Genomic DNA, 18,915 nt, shown 5'->3' on the forward strand with positions numbered 1-18,915 from the left:
ACCTAGTCCAAAAGTTAGCTTGCATGCTTAGTACACACCAACAAGTTATACTTGGCAAGTAATTTGTATATACGACAAACAACTCACAAGGAAAAGAAATTCATGGCTCTAGTGCTTGCCTCAACATTCTCAAACTCATCCATGATTTTAACGTCAAAATCCACCGAGTAGCCGTATCGAGTAGAAATCAAATGGAACATTGTTCCTCTATTAATTCTATGACATACAAATTTCAAACAAGAAATATTCATGAAGTTGAATATCCAGTTGCAAATATGTGACTTTGACATAATGAAAAAAAAACATACTTGTCCAAGAATGATGTCGCGGTCTTTGGTGGAGGACTTTTCCAGCCAAAATCACCCTTTGAAAATGTAACGTGTACACTTTGACTTGCAAAGCTATCATTGGGTGAGTTGATCTCTATTGGTGTGGTCCTTGTCCTTTTATATAAAGGGAGCTTCTTTGAAGTACAACAATTACTTTCATAAACAATGGCAACGTATAATCTAACTTTATAATAATAAGTTATAGAATTGCCTTTTACCTTTCAATGTCTATTAAAGTGAGAAAAAGAGGAAGAAACTCTTTTATTTAATGCTTTGCATGGAGTCATTGGTGAATTTGAATCCATAGCTCTAGTTGATGTCTATACCCAAAGTATACAATACAAAAGTAAGCTACACACAAACTCTTTTAATGCTTAAAGTGACTCTCAAATTAACTCTCAAGAATGCACAATCGTCTTACAGGAGTTGTGTGAATATTGTTGTCCTTGCCAAGTGCATCATCTTTTTTGAGCTCATCATCGTCATCGTCATCCTCATGTGACTCCTTCTCTTTATTTGAATGTTTTCTTCTCTGTAATAAGAATATAAAATCACTAAATGGACCAATATCGATACATATAAACAATGAAAATAATCTCCAATTCACGTACCCAATTTTTGTAACCTGATTTTCTATGTTTTTCGATGAGGGCTCTTCGACTTAGCATCCCTTTTTCACACTCTTCTATCTTTCTTTCTATGTATGAACTCTCCCATTGCTCATACGGAATGCCACTTTTCTTTCTGCTTTGTTGAGTTTCCCATATGGATGGAGATTTGGATTTTAGATCATGCATATGCTTTTTTCTGGCATTGGCTATCTTCAATTCTAGATTATTGAACCGATTTTTACATTAGCTTTGCGATCGCAAGGGGCTTGGATTATATTCCTCTCCATTCTTTGGTCGACCACCCGGACGTTTCAAAATAGTAATGAATACTTGATGCGTCTCCAAATGACGCATCATGTCTACTCTTTTGTCAAAGCCCCTATTTCTTTGTGGACAATCTTTTGATGCACGACAATATTGCAATAGAGCGTTGTCACGCTCACGTGTGACTTCTAAATAGAAATCATTATCCTATTCACAAAAAGACAAAAACATAAAATGCTCTTGAGGCCCATTGTATACGTCTAGGTATATGATGATTGTTTGTATGTAAACAATGTCATACCGTGTTCCAAATTCAGATGACAAGAGACATGGTATGATGGGATTCGACGACTCATACACTTATCCCAGTAGAAAAGAAGGCATGCAACATCTTCAAGAATAGGAAGGACACCTACGTCATCTAAAGAATCGAGCTTCAACTCTTGTATATGCCTCTTACACTCCCCGCTAAGTTTTGCAATAGAAAGTGACCCATTTTACCCTCGTGGTTGTCTTTGCCCCCAATCATGATATCTTAACACATTCACACCAATTGGAATACAAAAGATTGACCACACAAGTGACATGATGGTGTGCCTCATGCATATTGGCAATTGATGTACCCGTGACAATGAACAACAATCGACAAGCATAGTGGATGGAAGGGTTTTCCGTCTCTCATTAATAAGAACCACTTGTGCATACTCCCTCTCAACAATTGGCAAAACTACAGACTTTTCAAAGCTCGATTCATTATCTTTGAGAATAGTTTCCCCTATTAAAGGCGAAATATCCTGACCAAGAAACTTCTCAAAGGTAACCTCCAAGCTACGTTTCATATCAAGAGCTACAGCCTTGGTAGGTAATGACTCGGCTTTTATAAAAAATCTCGTGTTTGATCCACATGGAGCAGCTAATTGGCTAGGTTGTGAGGTGACTTTCATGGGATCAATTGATGATGTGCGCCAGAATGCAATAGAATGCCTGCAAGTTCCAAGAGCTTCACTTCCATCGTTGCTCATTGATAAACCACACAAAAGTGTTATGTGAAGAGGTCCTTACTCCATGTTCCAACATAGCAACCAGTTGACGCCCAAGTGTATATACCATGGCCATGACCCTGTATGTGTTGTGTGTGTATGGTGTGTGTGTGTGTGTGTGTGTGTGTGTGTGTGTGAGAGAGAGAGAGAGAGAGAGAGAGAGAGAGAGAGAGAGAGAGAGAGAGTCCACCTAAGAGGGACTATCCTCCATCCTGCACGTCCTGGCGTCCCGCACACCTGTCCTCGGCCTGCCCACGTTCTCCAAGCGTGAGTTGCTGCCTGCCTCGCGCTAATAAGGGACGTCCGTTTTCCTTCCGTTAAAAAAAACGCTCGTAGGGTAAAGGGGCCAATAAAAAACCACCCCCCTTTAGGAGGACTGCCGGGGCCAGTTTTTTTGTGCACTTTTGGACCCATTGTGAGACACAAATGGGTGAGAGTTGGGGTGGACAATGTAGCCAACTTGCAATCATGGCCATCAGATCTTGGGTTCAAGCCTTGTTGGCACAATGGCTCTAAATGACCCCCCATTCTGGTTTCCTATTTACACCCATTTTTTATACACATAAAAAATGTTGTGCGGGCGTTCTTCGCCTGTATAAATGCAACTTGATTCCAGATTTTTGCTGCTGGTAGAGACGATCTCGATCTTCATTTTGAGTGTCTAAGCACTCGATTCTGTTTAGCGTGCTTTCCGGAGTGTGTGTTTCCTCTTAGGTGGCCTTAAGTTGAGCCCTTTACCCTAATCGGATGCCCATAAAATCAACGACCCTCAACTATCCAACTTTTTTATGCGTTGATCCAATCCCGCTTCGCCCGTGTTAGATAGTCTTGAGGGAGGAGGGGCGGGGGGAGGCTCCTACCCCCTCACAAGCCCATGGTGCAGCCTCGTCGAGCCAAGAGCTTGTAGACGTTGTGCGAAGGTAGTGACGGAGAGAGGCACATTGAGTATGAGAGAGAGAAAGAGAGAGTTGGGTCGCTTTAGATTTTGGGGGGCTTTTTATTTTAATAATAGAAAGTTTTTTTCTTTACAATTTTACAATTTGAAAGAAAACTCTTTGCGGAGCATTATCTTATGATGTGGGTGCTCTTTTCTATACGTACATATACTACTACTACTGCTACTACTACTACTGGCAGCTTTATCAATTTATTCAATTCAGCGCAGATTCCTATGCGAATCTCATTCTCCGGCTTTTGAGGAGTCAGGACCTCACCCTTTAAAAGTGGAATGCCAGGAGTCGATCTCAAGCCTCGAGGGCGTGCAGAGAAAATCGCTACCAGGACTAACCACAAGCACCGACTGTTGGTGTTGCCATCAGTGGTACATTTTAAAAAAGAGCAGCGAACTCTCCACCTGCTCCATCTTCGCCTCTGTCTCCTGCTGCTTCACCACCTCATACTTTTTCATTGTGCATCGCCCACCTCTGCCTTGGATGGTTGACGCCCTCGCTTGTGCATCACCCTCTGCCTTGGATGGCTGACGCCTTCGCTCGCTCACCCGCGCTCGCGCTTCCTCGTTCAAGTAGCAAGGGGATCTTCCCAGATTCTTGCTAATAAGAGATTAAAACTGATTGGGTGCCCCATACGTATTAGCAACACATTTTTTTGAATCCTTTTATTAATGAGATTCTCATCCCCCGCCTAAAGCTTAAGCTTTCTTGCCTACACACACCCTCCCTCTTCGTCATCGCTAATGCTCCATCGCATGCACTCATCGCTAATGCACTCCCATGCATGCATTCATTCTCACCTCTCCACCTATTCACAACCTTGAACTGCAAACCTCGACGAGCCTTGAACCAACCTTGAAGAGCACTTCAACCACAAAACAAGCAAGGCATAGGCTTTTCAGCAGGAGGTAATCAAGCATTGTTGTGGACCTACAATATGCAAGACAAAGAGACATAGTGACGATGCATGCCTTCGTATGGGGGGGGGGGGGGGGGGGGGGGGGAGAGAGAGAGAGAGAGAGAGAGAGAGAGAGAGAGAGAGAGAGAGAGAGAGAAGCCAGTTGGGCCGCCCGCAATAGAAAGATAAAAGAGAGAGAGAAGGGCTAGCTGGGCTCCCCTTGCCACCCCGGCTTTAACGGAGAGACGGAGAGAGAGAGAGAGAGAGAGAGAGAGAGAGAGAGAGAGAGAGAGAGAGAGAGAGAGAGAGAGAGAGAGAGAGAGAGAGAGAGAGAATTTAGCCAAGATCCTCTTCATTTTATGAATAAAAATCAATGGTACCCCCTCCTGAGATTAAGAAAAAGTCCATTCTGGTGGACTTGGAATGGATAAGGGGGCGAGTTGGTTGGGATGGCTGCCCTGATAGCCGATGTAATTATGGTCCTTGGATGATGTCATGGCATGACAAGACATTGTAATTTTTTGGGTTGATTAATATAATTCACTCACAATTGTGAGTTTTGCAAAAAAAAAAAAGGTCCATTTTGTAATGTAATCCCACTTGAGGCACTGGAAAAGATGTTACATCTATACTAATAGATAAAGGGGGAGGGAATTCCGCCTCCCCCCCCTGCCACGCGTCAGAAGCTGCTTCAACCGGTGGGTATGGCCTGCAGCTCCAGGAGCACAGCGACGCAGAGAGAGAGAGAGAGAGAGAGAGAGAGAGAGAGAGAGAGAGAGAGAGAGAGAGAGAGAGAGAGAGAGAGAGAGAGAGGCGGCTTCGCTGCCGGCTATACTAGTGAGCTATAAAGCAAAATACATTGTGGGCTCACCTAAAAAAAAGGAGAAATATAAGGGGCGAATTCCCATTAGTTACCATTTTGAGAAGCTCCTAAGGACTGAGTTGCACCAAGTCTAAGCATGGGCAAGGCTGGAAAAAGGCTCCAATGCAAGGTTGTTGGACTGTTGCGTATTTCTATGTATGTCTCTCTCTGTGCAAGGCAGGGCCGCGAGGCGTTTGTCTTTGCCCGAGTATTCACGTTGAGAGTGCTACCCAAGGGTAATATGCAGAAGTGGACAGAGAGAAAGAAGGAGGGGAGATTGAATGTATGGGGGCATTACTCGCAAGGGTTACTATAGATGGTGGGGGCATGAGGAGTCGAGGGTGAAGAAAGAAAGACAGGCAAGGGAAGTGGGAGAGGGCTCCCAATAGGGGGAGGGAACATACTTGAGTAATAGGGGTTTTTATTTTATTTCATAACTAGAGGAAAAGAGACAAATTATCTAATATTCTATTAACGAGAAGAGTTTGGAAAGGAAAAATGTTTGAATGATAAGATTGAGGTATGCCCCCTTAATTTTTGAAGCAGGTCTCATTTACTAGAATCTAGGTAGATTCCCTTTGAGTTATAAAGAAAAAGTCCAAGGTGAAGCAGGAAAGGGACTTGGGGAGAGAGAGAGACACAGAGAGAGAGAGAGAGAGAGAGAGAGAGAGAGAGAGAGAGAGAGAGAGAGAGAGAGAGAGAGAGAGAAAGAAATAGATTTTTATGACATGTGTCATCATCGCACCCGACCTTGGTGACCGTACTTTGTGGCCACTGTTGGGTGTGTTGAGAGAGAGAGAGAGAGAGAGAGAGAGAGAGAGAGAGAGAGAGAGAGAGAGAGAGAGAGAACATGCGCCAAATTTTGCCGACCCCTGGAATATTGTCTGGACTGTGTGAGGCAGAAGATGAGTCGCAGGGGTCTATCGACTGCACGCAAATGGACAGAGGGAAGTCCTTGACGGGCTTGGAGACGATGTCATGGTGATCTGCAGGGCGGGTCCCGTATGTAGCTCGCAGTGCAAGACTTAAGCATTGCAGGGTTCTGCTTCTCTCTCTCTCTCTCTCTCTCTCTCTCTCTCTCAGTGTTGCACGTAGGTCTAGGTGCTACGAGGGCGTCCATGGCCAAGTTCTCTTCGCATCGCCCTGGTATTCGGTGTTGAGTACCTTAAAGAGAAGACAAAAGCACCTAAAAGAGGAGACAAAAGTAGAGGAAAATCAAACAATAAAATCATTTGAATCACTTCAATGGCTTTGGTGAAAATATTTGCATGTCCAGGATCTTCTCTCTCCTAACCTTCCTAGGCATAACGCACATTAATCAATGAACTCCAAGTAACATTATATCAGAGTGGACTCGCAGTGTTAGAAAAAACCCGGTGGGTCTAGTGTATTTTAACCGGCTGAGATTATAAAATCCCGATTAGATTTTGAGCTTGCCTTTAAGAAAACCGGCAAATTTACACAAGTTTTAGTGTAATAACCGATAAAAGCTTCTCATTTTGACCTAAAAACCGGGAGAATTTCAAGTTTTCCCTTATTTTGCCGACCCTGGAATATTGTCTAGACTGTGTGGGGCAGAAGATGAGTCGTAGGGGTCTATCGACTGCACGCAAATGGACAGAGGGAAGTCCTTGACGGGCTTGGAGACGATGTCATGGTGATCTGCAGGGCGGGTCCCGCATGTAGCTCGCAGTGCAAGACTTAAGCATTGCAGGGTTCTGCTTCTCTGTCTCTCTCTCTCTCTCTCAGTGTTGTACGTAGGTCTGGGTACTCCATGGCCAAGTTCTCTTCGCATCGCCTTGGTACTCGGTGTCGAGTACCTAAAAGAGGAGACAAAAGTAGAGGAAAATCAAACAATAAAATCATTTGAATCACTTCAATGGCTTTGGTGAAAATATTTGCATGTCCAGGATCTTCTCTCTCCTAACCTTCCTAGGCATAACGCACATTAATCAATGAACTCCAAGTAACATTATATAAGAGTGGACTCGCAGTGTTAGAAAAAAACCGGGGTCTAGTGTATTTTAACTGGCCGAGATGATAAAATCCCGGTTAGATTTTGAGCTTGCCTTTAAGAAAACCGGCAAATTTACACAAGTTTTAGTGTAATAACCGATAAAAGCTTCTAATTTTGACCTAAAAACCGGGAGAATTTCAAGTTTTCCCTTATTTTGATCGGCTAAGAAAAATGAATTTTTCTAGCCCTGGAGTGGAGACTTGCCAAAGATTTGTTGTGCTCTGACAAGTGCATCGTTATCACAAGTATACTTTTTCCTTCTCTACATGTTAAGAGGAGAGAGAGAGAGAGAGAGCCCAAATGAATTAGTGGTGTTTACCTTGTAAGCAGTGCTAAGTTTAGTGTAATCCCACCTACAAATTTTGAAACTTACCTCTAAATTTTATATTTGAAGGTAAGAAAACCTACAAAATTTTGAAAAAATTAGTGTAATTCGGTGTAAAAACTTTCAAATTTTGTCGATTTACCTCTGTTGTTTCACATATGTAGGTTTGCCAAGTTTTTGGAAAAAAGTTTTTTTCGAACACTGCTTGTAAGTGTGTTGTTCTCCAAAGTCAACCACTCTTTTGGAAGAAGAGAGCCATACATGCAGTGTTCGGGAAAAATCATTTTTCCAAACGTACAAAATTCCTTTTATTGAATTTGGCAAGAGGAAATTTTAGAAAATTACATTTATTTTTCAAGTTTTTACACTATTTTTCTCTATTTTCGGATGGAATTTCTCCTTTTCTCCTTGCTCTCAACAGACATTTTTGAAATTGAAAACGGCATGATATTAAGCTAAGACACATTTTTCCCGAACACCCCATACATATTCTCCGTACTCATTCAAACTTAGAAAACTTCAAAGACATCTATACTCTTTATAATGTAACATAAAATTTTGAAGGAAGGAGAGAGCCTCCATGGGTCACACTCTGGTTCATTTCAAAGAAAACCTTTGGAGACATTTCATTTGACATGCAAAAGTGAAGAGGTAAGTACTTAGATGGTAAAAAATGAAAAGACTTTTTGAATGATTGATTGACGACAATGTAAAGTCAAGAGATTAGAACTTAGTCTTGGTAATTTAAACTCAAAAAGTAGTACTCCCTATTTACAATTGTTGGGAAGGCCATGGAGTTTCACTTGTGTCCACATATGTCAAGGGTGACCATTGGCTACCTACTTCTTTTTTGAAAGCCATTTGAAGAGTAGCTTTACTTTTCATTTTGAAGGCCATGAAGAACTCCTCTCTACGTGTCGCTTAATTAACCTCTCTCAACACGCTTGCACAATGAACCTCTCTCAACACGCTTTCACAATGAACCTTCCATACGGTAAATGATCTTCGATCTCGGCACATTCGTGTTTGTGTGTGTGTGTGTGTGTGTGTGAAAGAGAGAGAGAGAGAGAGAGAGAGAGAGAGAGAGAGAGAGAGAGACCCGTTGCAGATGTGTGTATGAGAGATAGAGTTGGCGTCCCATTTGTTGTGGTATTGGAGTGTTGCGGAGGTCTTCCACATTTGCATTGCAGCAATGAAGTGCAATGAGCTCGACAATTCATCCATAGGAGTCTAATAATTTGTTGTGGATTAGACACATTGTGTGTGTACATGTGCGTGTGCGTGCGTGCGTGCATGTGTGTGTGTGTGAGAGAGAGAGAGAGAGAGAGAGAGAGAGAGAGGGCTCTCACACCAGAACTAGAGTCAAAGGGAAGGGAGAATAAACATTGGTCTTACATCAACAATCGATGAAATTTGCAATCGAGAATCGAGAATTGACTATCTACAGAATCGAGAATCGACGTAATAAAAAAAGTTTGATCCAATGAATTCAAGGTAGAAAGCGTGCATACCCAAGGCAGGAGCGGACCTCAACAGATGGCAAAGGCGGACAATGGGAGGCAACTCCAACAACTCTTTGATATTTTTGAAGGTTTTTACGCTACATTTTTGTAAGCTTTGTGGTTTCCTTCGAATTGACTTAGAATTTAAAAGTAAATCTCAAAATTTGTAGGTGGGATTATACATAGCCTAGATTTTTTCAACCGCTTAAAGGCAAATTAGAATTTTTGAGGCAAATCATAAAAATTTGTAAGAGGGATTATACTAAATCGAGTTGAGACGCAACGTTTTTTCCCCAAAACATGAAAAACTTACGTATGAGAAATTTTAGGGATAACTTTATTATATTTGAAGGCTTTTGCACTCAATTTTTTAATACTTTGTCCGTATAGAGATAATTTTTAAATTTGTAGGTGAGATTACACTAGATCTAGGTTTTTCCGAGCATTTGTCTATACTATGATTTTTCCCAAAAAAAAATTAGAGGCAAATTTACTATAAAATTTGAAGGTTTTTGAATTAAACTTCTTTGCACTTTGTAGATTCTCTAAACTTTGATTTAGGTTTTCTGAACTTTGTAGTTTCTTTGAACTTTGGAGGTGTATTTCAATTTAAAAGTTAAGGTTGTGATGCTAAGTGTCATTCTTTTTGCATCCATGGCTTAGTTGGAGCATGGCGATGTTGTATTTTTTATGTTTCTAATTCAGTATCATTGAGTGAGTGCTGCTGAAAACAAAAATTTAAAAAAATTAGAGGTAAATCTTGAAATTTGTAGGTGAAATTTGTGAGTCTGACAAGTTGTTGTCAATCTGTGTGTGTATGTGTGTGTGTGTGTGTGTGTGTGTGAGAGAGAGAGAGAGAGAGAGAGAGAGAGAGAGAGAGAGAGAGAGAATGTAGAATATGCAAATCCAACCTTTTTCAACAACATAGAGATTGTAGTAACCAAAATTGTGCACCTGATAGTTTGCATGTGTGTGTACATGCTCTGTGTGTACGTGCGTGTCAATGTTACAGAGAGAGAGAGAGAGAGAGAGAGAGAGAGAGAGAGAGAGAGAGAGAGAGAGAGAGAGAGAGAGAGAGAGCCTTTCCTTGGCAACTTGGTAGCCCACCAAAATGACTACGAAGCATCAAAATCTGTCTACCTCCAACCAAGTGAGAGTCATGAGAAGCCCGTATATTGGCAAGCCATGGTTTTGATAGCATGGTGCAATAGTAGCAAGTTGGTAGAAATGTGGTACATCATCATTGATTGATGAGTGGGGAGATATGGACAACTCAAATTAGTTAGAAGTTGTGTGAAGGATGAGTTGATGGCAACCGATCGGCTTTAAGCACTCTATGTGAAGAGAGAGAGAGAGAGAGAGAGAGAGAGAGAGAGAGAGAGAGAGAGATAGATAGTTCTATTATCGTCCTGGGAGGTCAAATATGACCTATGGGACCAAATGAACATGTCACGTGGTGTGAGTGGAGTTCATAAGTGACTCTCGATGCTCAAAAATGGCTGAAATGAGCGTCGCAATAGAGAGTCCACATCGTGGTTGGGAGAGGAAGGTATGTAGGGAGAGCTCATGGCTGAGTATATGGGGAAAAGAGGACCTAACGTGGTCAAAAGCTGAGCACTCAAGTAGTGTGTGGTACTCACTCTCTCGCACTTGACGAGGGCATAAGGTGCAAAGTCGATGACACTCCTCGCCAGTGCCCCAACGTCCTGTCTCGCAGCGTAGAGAATGGGAGCTAAGACGAATGGAGGCAATGGTGCGGATCGCACTCAACGGGATGGGCTCAAGGATGTAGGAATGGGTTCGGTTACCTCGTTCCGAGAAGAAGAAAGATTTGTAGTTTGGGGCAACTTGTGTGGTGTAATGGCTGAAGCGAGAACCTCCGGATTTCTCCCAAGCCATGATACATTGGCGTTGTAAGAAGGCCTCATTAACTTGGGAGTCGATCGACGCATCCTTGACCAAGTGACATGCATCCCATCTTCCAAACCATTTCTTGATATCAAGCATCCACCCCAAACTTAGTATTTTGCTCTTGCATGTCTTTTGAACCTTTTGATTTGCTTCATATGCGATTCTAGGAAGTCGATGCAAAGGGCTACGTTGTGTCTTACGCATGTACTCCACAACCCTTTCCATGCCCAAGACCTCAATGGGAAGCGATCCGGACTCAAGAAGTAAGAGCATGTAGGGTGTTTGTGTCTTGACTTGGAGAAAGTTGGTGAGAAAACGCTTTTGGACATTCTCAAACTCTTTCCAAGTAGACTTCCCGATGCTTCCACCCCACACCTCCACTCCATAAAGAAGCACTGGTGTCACCAATGTGTCAAAGAGGTACTTTTTGAGAGCCCAACACTTGATCTCTCCTGCATTGCACATATTCTCAAATGCATAATAAGCCCTCTATTCAACTTAAAAGAATTGAGAAATGGAGGAAAGAAGGTGATAAAAGAGATACCAAAGACCTACTTGTGATTCCTAGGATTACTATTCCATTTTTTTGTGTGTGTGTGTGTGTGTGTGTGTATCAGAGAGAGAGAGAGAGAGAGAGAGAGAGAGAGAGAGAGAGAGAGAGAGAGAGAGAGAGAGATCCAATTACCATGCTTTTTTAGAGAGATATAAAGATAGAGAGAAGGCGTATACATGCATTGTTGTCTTTCTTAGTGATTCCAAGGACTACGTTTCCATTGTGTGTGTGTGTATGTATGAGAGAGAGAGAGAGAGGTCCAACTGCCATGCTTTTCTTGGCCGCAGCAACACGCGGGTCACATACTAGTCCTCCTCTATATCGCTTGTTACTCTCCTTGCACAAATAAGCATGAAAACTCTATATCAATAACTACTTTCTAGTACTTATGTCGGTAACTACCTTCTAGTACTTATGTCAAAAAACTTAGTTTGGAGTAGTAACTTTCGTGCACGCTTTACACAAGTGAATGGACATATTGCACATATGATCATTAAATGAGTGTGCGGGGAAGGTGGCAGTATTCTCTCGTAACAATATGATCACAAAAAGACGGACCTTCCTTTTCTTTAGGGCAGGGAACTTGTAATGTTAGGAGCTAAGTTTGAGCTTGTAGTGTTGAAAGTGAGAATCTCAAGAAGGCATTTTCATTAAATTTTTTAATTTTGAACCATATTCAAGCTAGTTAGTTTGTGGGTTTGCTCACTGGCTAGTCTTCCAAGCTTAAAAATTTTCCTTAACAAGCACTTAATTGTCCATACCATAACCAAACATTGGCATCATATATTCATAAAACTTAAAAATCTTTGCACATCCAAAAATTTCAATCAAACAAGTATAGTTTTCTTTGTTTGTTGTAATGTGAAATTTTCACCTCATGTCCGAGTACCAATGATTTAGAGGACACAATGCATACATGAAACCATAGCTTCAATTTATAGGTGCTATGTGGCTAACAATGGTGGAAAAATGCTCATCTTTGTCATTGAATTTGTGAGAGGGTCTCCAGCTAGTAATAATGTCCAATATTGACAAGTCAATGTGTGTTTGTATGATGTTAAACTTGCTCTTGTTGAAAGTCACCTGTTCATGGAAGTTGTCGTCAATTTGTGTTTGTATGATGTTAAACTTTGTCGTTGTTGAAAGTCAGTTGTTCATGGAAGTAATAGGAGGTACACATCTTATCTCTATTTGAGTACTGTTTTGGAGTGCTTTTTCATACAATGCATAACATCATACAATGCCTTTTTCAGTGTTTTTCATACAATTCATAACATCATGAGCTTCTGCTCGGGAGGCATGCATACCTAGCTAGGTACGATTGGGGGCAGGGGACCACCGGCTGGGGGGGCCGGTGGTCCCAATCGTACCTAGCTAGGTATGCCATGCCTCCCTCACAGAAGCGCATGATGTTGAGGTAAGTCATAATGTGGGAATTATTGTGTCCAAAACTTCTTGTGAATAGTTAATTGCGTATCAAACACATCATGAAAGAGTGCATTGTTTGTAGGAGGCCTTCTGGTTCAAAAGGTGAAACTCCTACATGCTTCTAACAAGTTGGCAGGTTTGTCGACGATGCCTCCTCTGATGTTGTTCCATCATTGTTGTCTTTTCGTCTAGAATTTTGTCGAGCCTATCCTTTCCTCCCCAATTTTTGCAAGCCTAACAAGCCTACATTATTTTTGCATCAAGCAGAGCCTACTTTATTTTTTGTGATGAGTACACAACCACATGAGTAGGCCCGCCCAATTTTGTTTTTGGGTCTCATTAGATGGATCTGCGGAGATGCTTTGATCTTTTCACAGCAAAAGTTAATGGAAGAGGAGAGGGAAATTGAGTAGGCCACGTGACGCTGAGAGAGAGAGAGAGAGAGAGAGAGAGAGAGAGAGAGGGTAGATTGTTTTGATGTAGGGAAGGAAGAGAGAGAGGGTATATTGTTTTGATGTACGGAAGGGAGCGGAGCTCCGAGGCACAGGTGCAAGCCATCTCGCTCTCTCTGTCTCGTGCTGGTAACGAGGCGAGGTCTCGCATTGCAGAGCCATTGTTTCTTTTGCCTTTCGCAGCGGGGGCGGCGGGGGACGGACGGATGGCGGACTGTAGTCCGACGCGCTGCAGCAGAGAGAGAGAGAGAGAGAGAGAGAGAGAGAGAGAGAGAGAGAGAGAGAGAGAGAGAGAAGGTTGTTTTTTTCTGCTTTGATCGCCATGACCTCCCTCTGTGTGTCATGCGCTTATTCAAGTGGTTCTGTGGGTGGGTTGTGTGCACCCTCAAGCTCTTGCAAGCACGTCAAGCATAGCAGGTATGTTGTGAGGTCGGTGCGACTGCAGAAGGGAGCCAGCAGAGCAGGGTCGGGCCTGGACGCGGTAATATAGAGCAGGGTAGCCTAGGGAGGTTGCAATGCCATGCGGATGCAGAGCAGGGCACCATGGCGGTGATGGCGACATGCGGTAAACAGCTCCAAGACTTTTGGCTTGGAATGTTGAGATTCCTTGAGAATCTCGACAAAAAATTAATGGGGTTTTTAGAAAGTAGACCCAATAGTAGAAAGCAAAATTTTCTCTTACGCTTCCCATGTGGTTCCCATGTAAACATTCATGGAGTGCAACTAATTGTTTTATTGCATCCAGAAGAAATGTAATGGCATGCAAAGGTAATAGTATATCTAGAAACTAAAGTTAATAGTATACCTAAGTTTTACATTTTAGGAAGATCCCAACATTTATTTTATTAGCGTTGATCCAAATAGGTGTTTTATTAAGGGGCATCTAAAGAGATACCCCTTTGGATTGGGAGGATAATGTTTGAACTTTCCACGTGTTTCCAGCATAGAGGGACCCAGGAGAAGCAAGAGGAGTCGAATCCCGATTATGAAGGTGTGTCTCCCTTAGGACTAAATAACACGGATCATTTGTTTTTGGGGGGGGGGGACTTCTCTGCATGATGTTGCAAAGCAGGGAACACAACGCAGTGTGTGTCGGTGGACCTCATCATCCTGCTAGACAACAGGATGCGGGGGGGGAGAGAGATGGATGTGTCTCTGCACTCGGTGCTGCCATAGAAGGGAAGGGGCACATGGCCATGGTCGGAAGGGGTGAGTAGGGTGGATGACGGCAACACGAGGGCCTATTTTGCCTTTGGATTTCGAGATTTGATGCGAATCTTGAGCGGAAATTAATTCAATTTTTTGAAAGTTGATCCGTATGTCCAAACCTCGCAAGATTGTAGAAATTAAGAGTTAGCGTATGTCGATAGAAATAAAAACTTGTTAACATTAAAGATAATGAATAATGCATTATGCAGTCACATGTTGTTCTCCAAAATTAAAGAAAAAAGTATAGTTATGGCTAGGAATATTTGCCGATTATTGCATATATTGCATATGGGTCTATTGCACGATCCATTAATTAATTTCTTTACAAGATTCCCCTAGACCTTAACAATCGAGCCGAATCTCTTTGTTGCATCAGGTGCACACGATCCATGTTGCCCTGAGCAGCTCCGCATCGCCTTTCGACTCCGTTCCTGCTCTTGTTCCTGCCCTGAGCATGCAAGCGAGGGAAATGTGCTCTTTCTCCTGCAGCTCCTAATGCACACGGCATGCGTGCCTTTTGCGTGCAGAGGAAATAACACGAGAGAGAGAGAGAGAGAGAGAGAGAGAGAGAGAGAGAGAGAGAGAGAGAGAGAGAGAGAGAGAAGCTTGGTCCTGCTCTGCGTGTGCACTCACCACTTTTCTCCCCTCCGACGATCAGGGAAAATGCGCCCACCCCACTCATCGCGCCCGTCAGCCTCGCCTTGATCGGCACCACCCTCCTGCCATGCTCCCTTCCCTGCTCTCTGGGTCCATTCCTACTTGTGAGCATCTGTGCGCTGAAGGCTCTACGTCTCCCTCTCTCTGCTCTTGTCTCCGCTCTGGGAGAAAAACTCCGCGCCTGTAGCTAAATTCGACGAGGGAGAAAGACTCGGCGCATCCAGGGTATATCATGAGATACCTTCTAATTTGACCTGTTGCCAAAATTGTAGCAACATACTGACACCGTCCTCACCCGATTATTATAGACTACAAGGAACGTGTCCTTCCCTTGCATACTTGTTATCCCCTGCAATGTTGAAGGGTCGTGACATGCTCCTCCTCCAATCGGCGGCAATGAGTAGCGGCAAATACTCCTTGCATTCGAAGTGCGCAGGTCGGCCCAGGCAGTCAGTGACCACTCTCTCTCTCTCTCCCCCCCCCCCCCCCTCTCTCTCTCTCTCTGGCTCAGATAGTCTCTCTTTCTCCCTCTGTCTCGCTGTCTATTCGGATACTGGTGTGATGATGCACGGACGCAGGTACGCTTGCATGGAACCAAGCCAGCTTCGGGGCTCCCTGTCCTCACGGTCACGGTTCACTGGTTTGAACTTTGTCCTCACTGAGCGGCGGCAATGAGAAGCGGCAAATACTCCTTGCATTCGAAGTGCCCAGGCTGGCCCAGGCAGTGACCACTCTCTCTCTCTCTCTCTCTCTCTCTCTCTCTCTCTCTCTCTCTCTCTCTCTCTCTCTCTCTCTCTCTCTCTCTCTCTCTCTCTCTCTCTCTCTCTCTCTCTCTGGCTCAGACAATCTCTCTTTCTCCCTCTGTCTCGCTGTCCATTTGCGCCACCGCTGGGCTTCAAGGAACATTGCCAGACCTGAGTTGCTGTTGCCATGTGTAGGGGGAGGGGGAAGCCGGAATCCCTCTAATTTGTAGTGTGTAGGCTGGCCCAGTTAGTGACCACTCTCTCTCTCTCTCTCTCTCTCTCTCTCTCTCTCTCTCTCTCTCTCTCTCTCTCCCCTTGCATTCGAAGTGCGCAGGCCGGCCCAGGCAGTGACCACTCTCTCTCTCTCTCTCTCTCTCTCTCTCTCTCTCTCTCTCTCTCTCTCTCTCTCTCTCTCTCTCTCTCTCTCTCTCTCTCAGACAATCTCTCTTTCTCCCTCTGTCTCGCTGTCCATTTGCGTCACCGCTGGGCTTCAAGGAACATTGCCAGAACTGAGTTGTTGTTGCCACGTGTAGGGAGAGGGAGGAGCCAGAAGCCCTCTAATTTGTGGAAATTCCCAAAATACCCATCAAAATTTTAAAAAGTTCTAATTTCTAATTTATCTATTTTGGTCGGATTGTTCAAGGTTTTCTAATCTTTATTCCTTTCGATAAGAGAGATCCGTTTTTGAGTGTTAGCATCTCTCTCTCTCTCTCTCTCTCTCTCTCTCTCTCTCTCTCTCTCTCTCTCTCTCTCTCTCTCTCTCTCTCTCTCTCTCTCTCTAGTCTCCAGTCACACAGTATTCGGAAAAAACCATACTTGAATTTGCCAAGAGGAAATTTAAAAAATTAAGGTTCTATTTTTCTCCTTTCGCGCTTGGTCTCAACTGGCATTTTTGAAATCCAAAATGGCACGATATTTAGCTGAGACACATTTTTCCCGAACACTGCGAGTCCAGTGCTATTAATCGCCTATGCGCTGTTGCGCTCTCGAGGACCTTAATGAGGATGCGAGGATTTTGAGGTTCTCTCTCTCTCTCTCTCTCTCTCTCTCTCTCTCTCTCTCTCTCTCTCTCTCTCTCTCAACCGGCATTTTGGAAATTGAAAACGGCGTGATATTAAGCTGAGACACATTTTTCCAAGAGGAAATTTAGAAAATTAGGCTAGTTTCTCTATTTTGGGGCGGAATTTCTCCTTTTACCCTTGCCCTCAACCGGCATTATGGAAATTGAAAACGGCATGATATTAAGCTGAGACACATTTTTCTCGAGCGCTGCAGCCCTGTGTTGCCTGTGTCAACGGGTGCAGGGCTCCCCGTTGGAAATTGAAAACGGCATGATATTAAAAGCTGAGACACATTTTGGAAATTGAAAACGGCGTGATATTAAGCTGAGACACATTTTTCCCGAGCGCTGCCCTGTGTTGCCTGTGTCAATGGGTCAGCCCTGGTCAGCCTCAGCACGCCAGTGATGCAATCGCGCGTGCCAGATCCCTCACGACCTTGAAGACTTAGCCGTTAGACAGTCACCTCGCATCGCGCGTGCCCGTCTCCAAATCAACCTTGAAGACTCAGCCGTCACACAGTCGTAGTGCGCACTGGCTCTGTCTTCTCTCTCTCTCTCTCTCTCTCTCTCTCTCACACACACACACACACACACACACACACACACACACACACACACACACACACACACAACACGCTAACTGCAGGGCACAATCCCGCCTGCTGAACGCCAGATGAAGCAAATGTTGACATGTATCAAGGGGGAGGGGCCGGAATCCCTTCCCCCATTATCTATTAGTATAGATATTTAAAGAGCATGTTTGTTTTTTCCTTTTGACTTTTGGGCTATTTTAATGCTTGAGAATGCTCTAGACATAGGGCCGCCTGCTTTTCTCTAAAATGGTGGTTATTGGATTTTTTGTTGGCTTTCTAAAAGAAACCCTTAGTGTTGTGTTAGGTTACGGAAACTTTCATTGTTTTTATTGTACCAAGGAGACTTACTTTTCATTTCACATCTCGATATGTCTTTACTTTTTTTGCATTCTATTGTTTTATAGAAGGCTAAAGTGAAGCTTAGCCTTGCATAATTTTAGTAAATTTTACACACACACATATATGTTTTTTTGACCAAGAAGGCCATAAGGAAGTGGTAGAGAAAAACGTGCAATTCTCTCACCATCAAGTGGTCACCCTCACATTAACTTTTATAGGTGAAATTTTAAGTCATTTCAAGTCTTAGTATATTCATTTGAATATTTTCATTATGAGAATGAGTGTGTGTGTGTGCGCGCGTACGTGCATCTCTCTCTCTCTCTCTCTCTCTAATCTCTCTCCGTTAAAGTGTTCGGAAAAATTTTTACAGACATACAAAATTTCTTTTCTTGAATATGCCTAAAGAAAATGTTAAAAATTAGATTTATTTTTTAAGTTTTTACATTATTTTTCTCTATTTCGGGGTGGAACTTCTCCTTTTTCCCTTGCTCTCAACTGACATTTTTGTAATTGAAAACGGCATCAGTGTTAGAAAAAAACCAGAATCTAGTGTATTTTGACCGGTTAAAATTGAAAAATCCCGACTAAATTTTAAGCTTGCCTTTAAGAAAACCGACAAATTTACACAAATTTTAGTGTAATTGTCGGCAAAAGATTCAAATTTTGACCTATAAACCGAGCGAATTTCAAGTTTCCTCTTATTTTGACTCTTTAGCAAACATGTATTTTTCTAGCCATAAACGACAAGATATTAAGTTGAGACACATTTTTCTCCAATACAGACTATTAACATGTCAAATGTGTTCTAATAATCATTTATTACAACAAAAAATGATGCCTTCTTGAGGCCATTGTGAAGTATTTACCTTTGTTTTGAATTCTATTGTTTTAGAATGCTAAAGTGAAGCTTCATCTTGCATAATTCTAATAAATTCTATACACATACACGTATATTAATTAGTTCTTTTTTTATTTCACATTTCATTTCACTACTTCACATGGCTTTACATTTCTTGCATTCTATAGCTTGATTCCAATCAGTGTTAACGTTCGAGAAAGTCTCTTTTATTAAGTGGCTACTGGTCGAGTTTCCTCCTCACAAAGAAAAACACCAAAAATATTAGCAAAAAATTTGAGATTTGTTGAATTTTTGGACGACTTTCTCGCATATT

This window comes from Adiantum capillus-veneris, chromosome 30 (genome assembly GCF_014529385.1).
Source record: "Adiantum capillus-veneris isolate H3 chromosome 30, ASM1452938v2, whole genome shotgun sequence".
NCBI classification, from domain to species: domain Eukaryota; kingdom Viridiplantae; phylum Streptophyta; class Polypodiopsida; order Polypodiales; family Pteridaceae; genus Adiantum; species Adiantum capillus-veneris.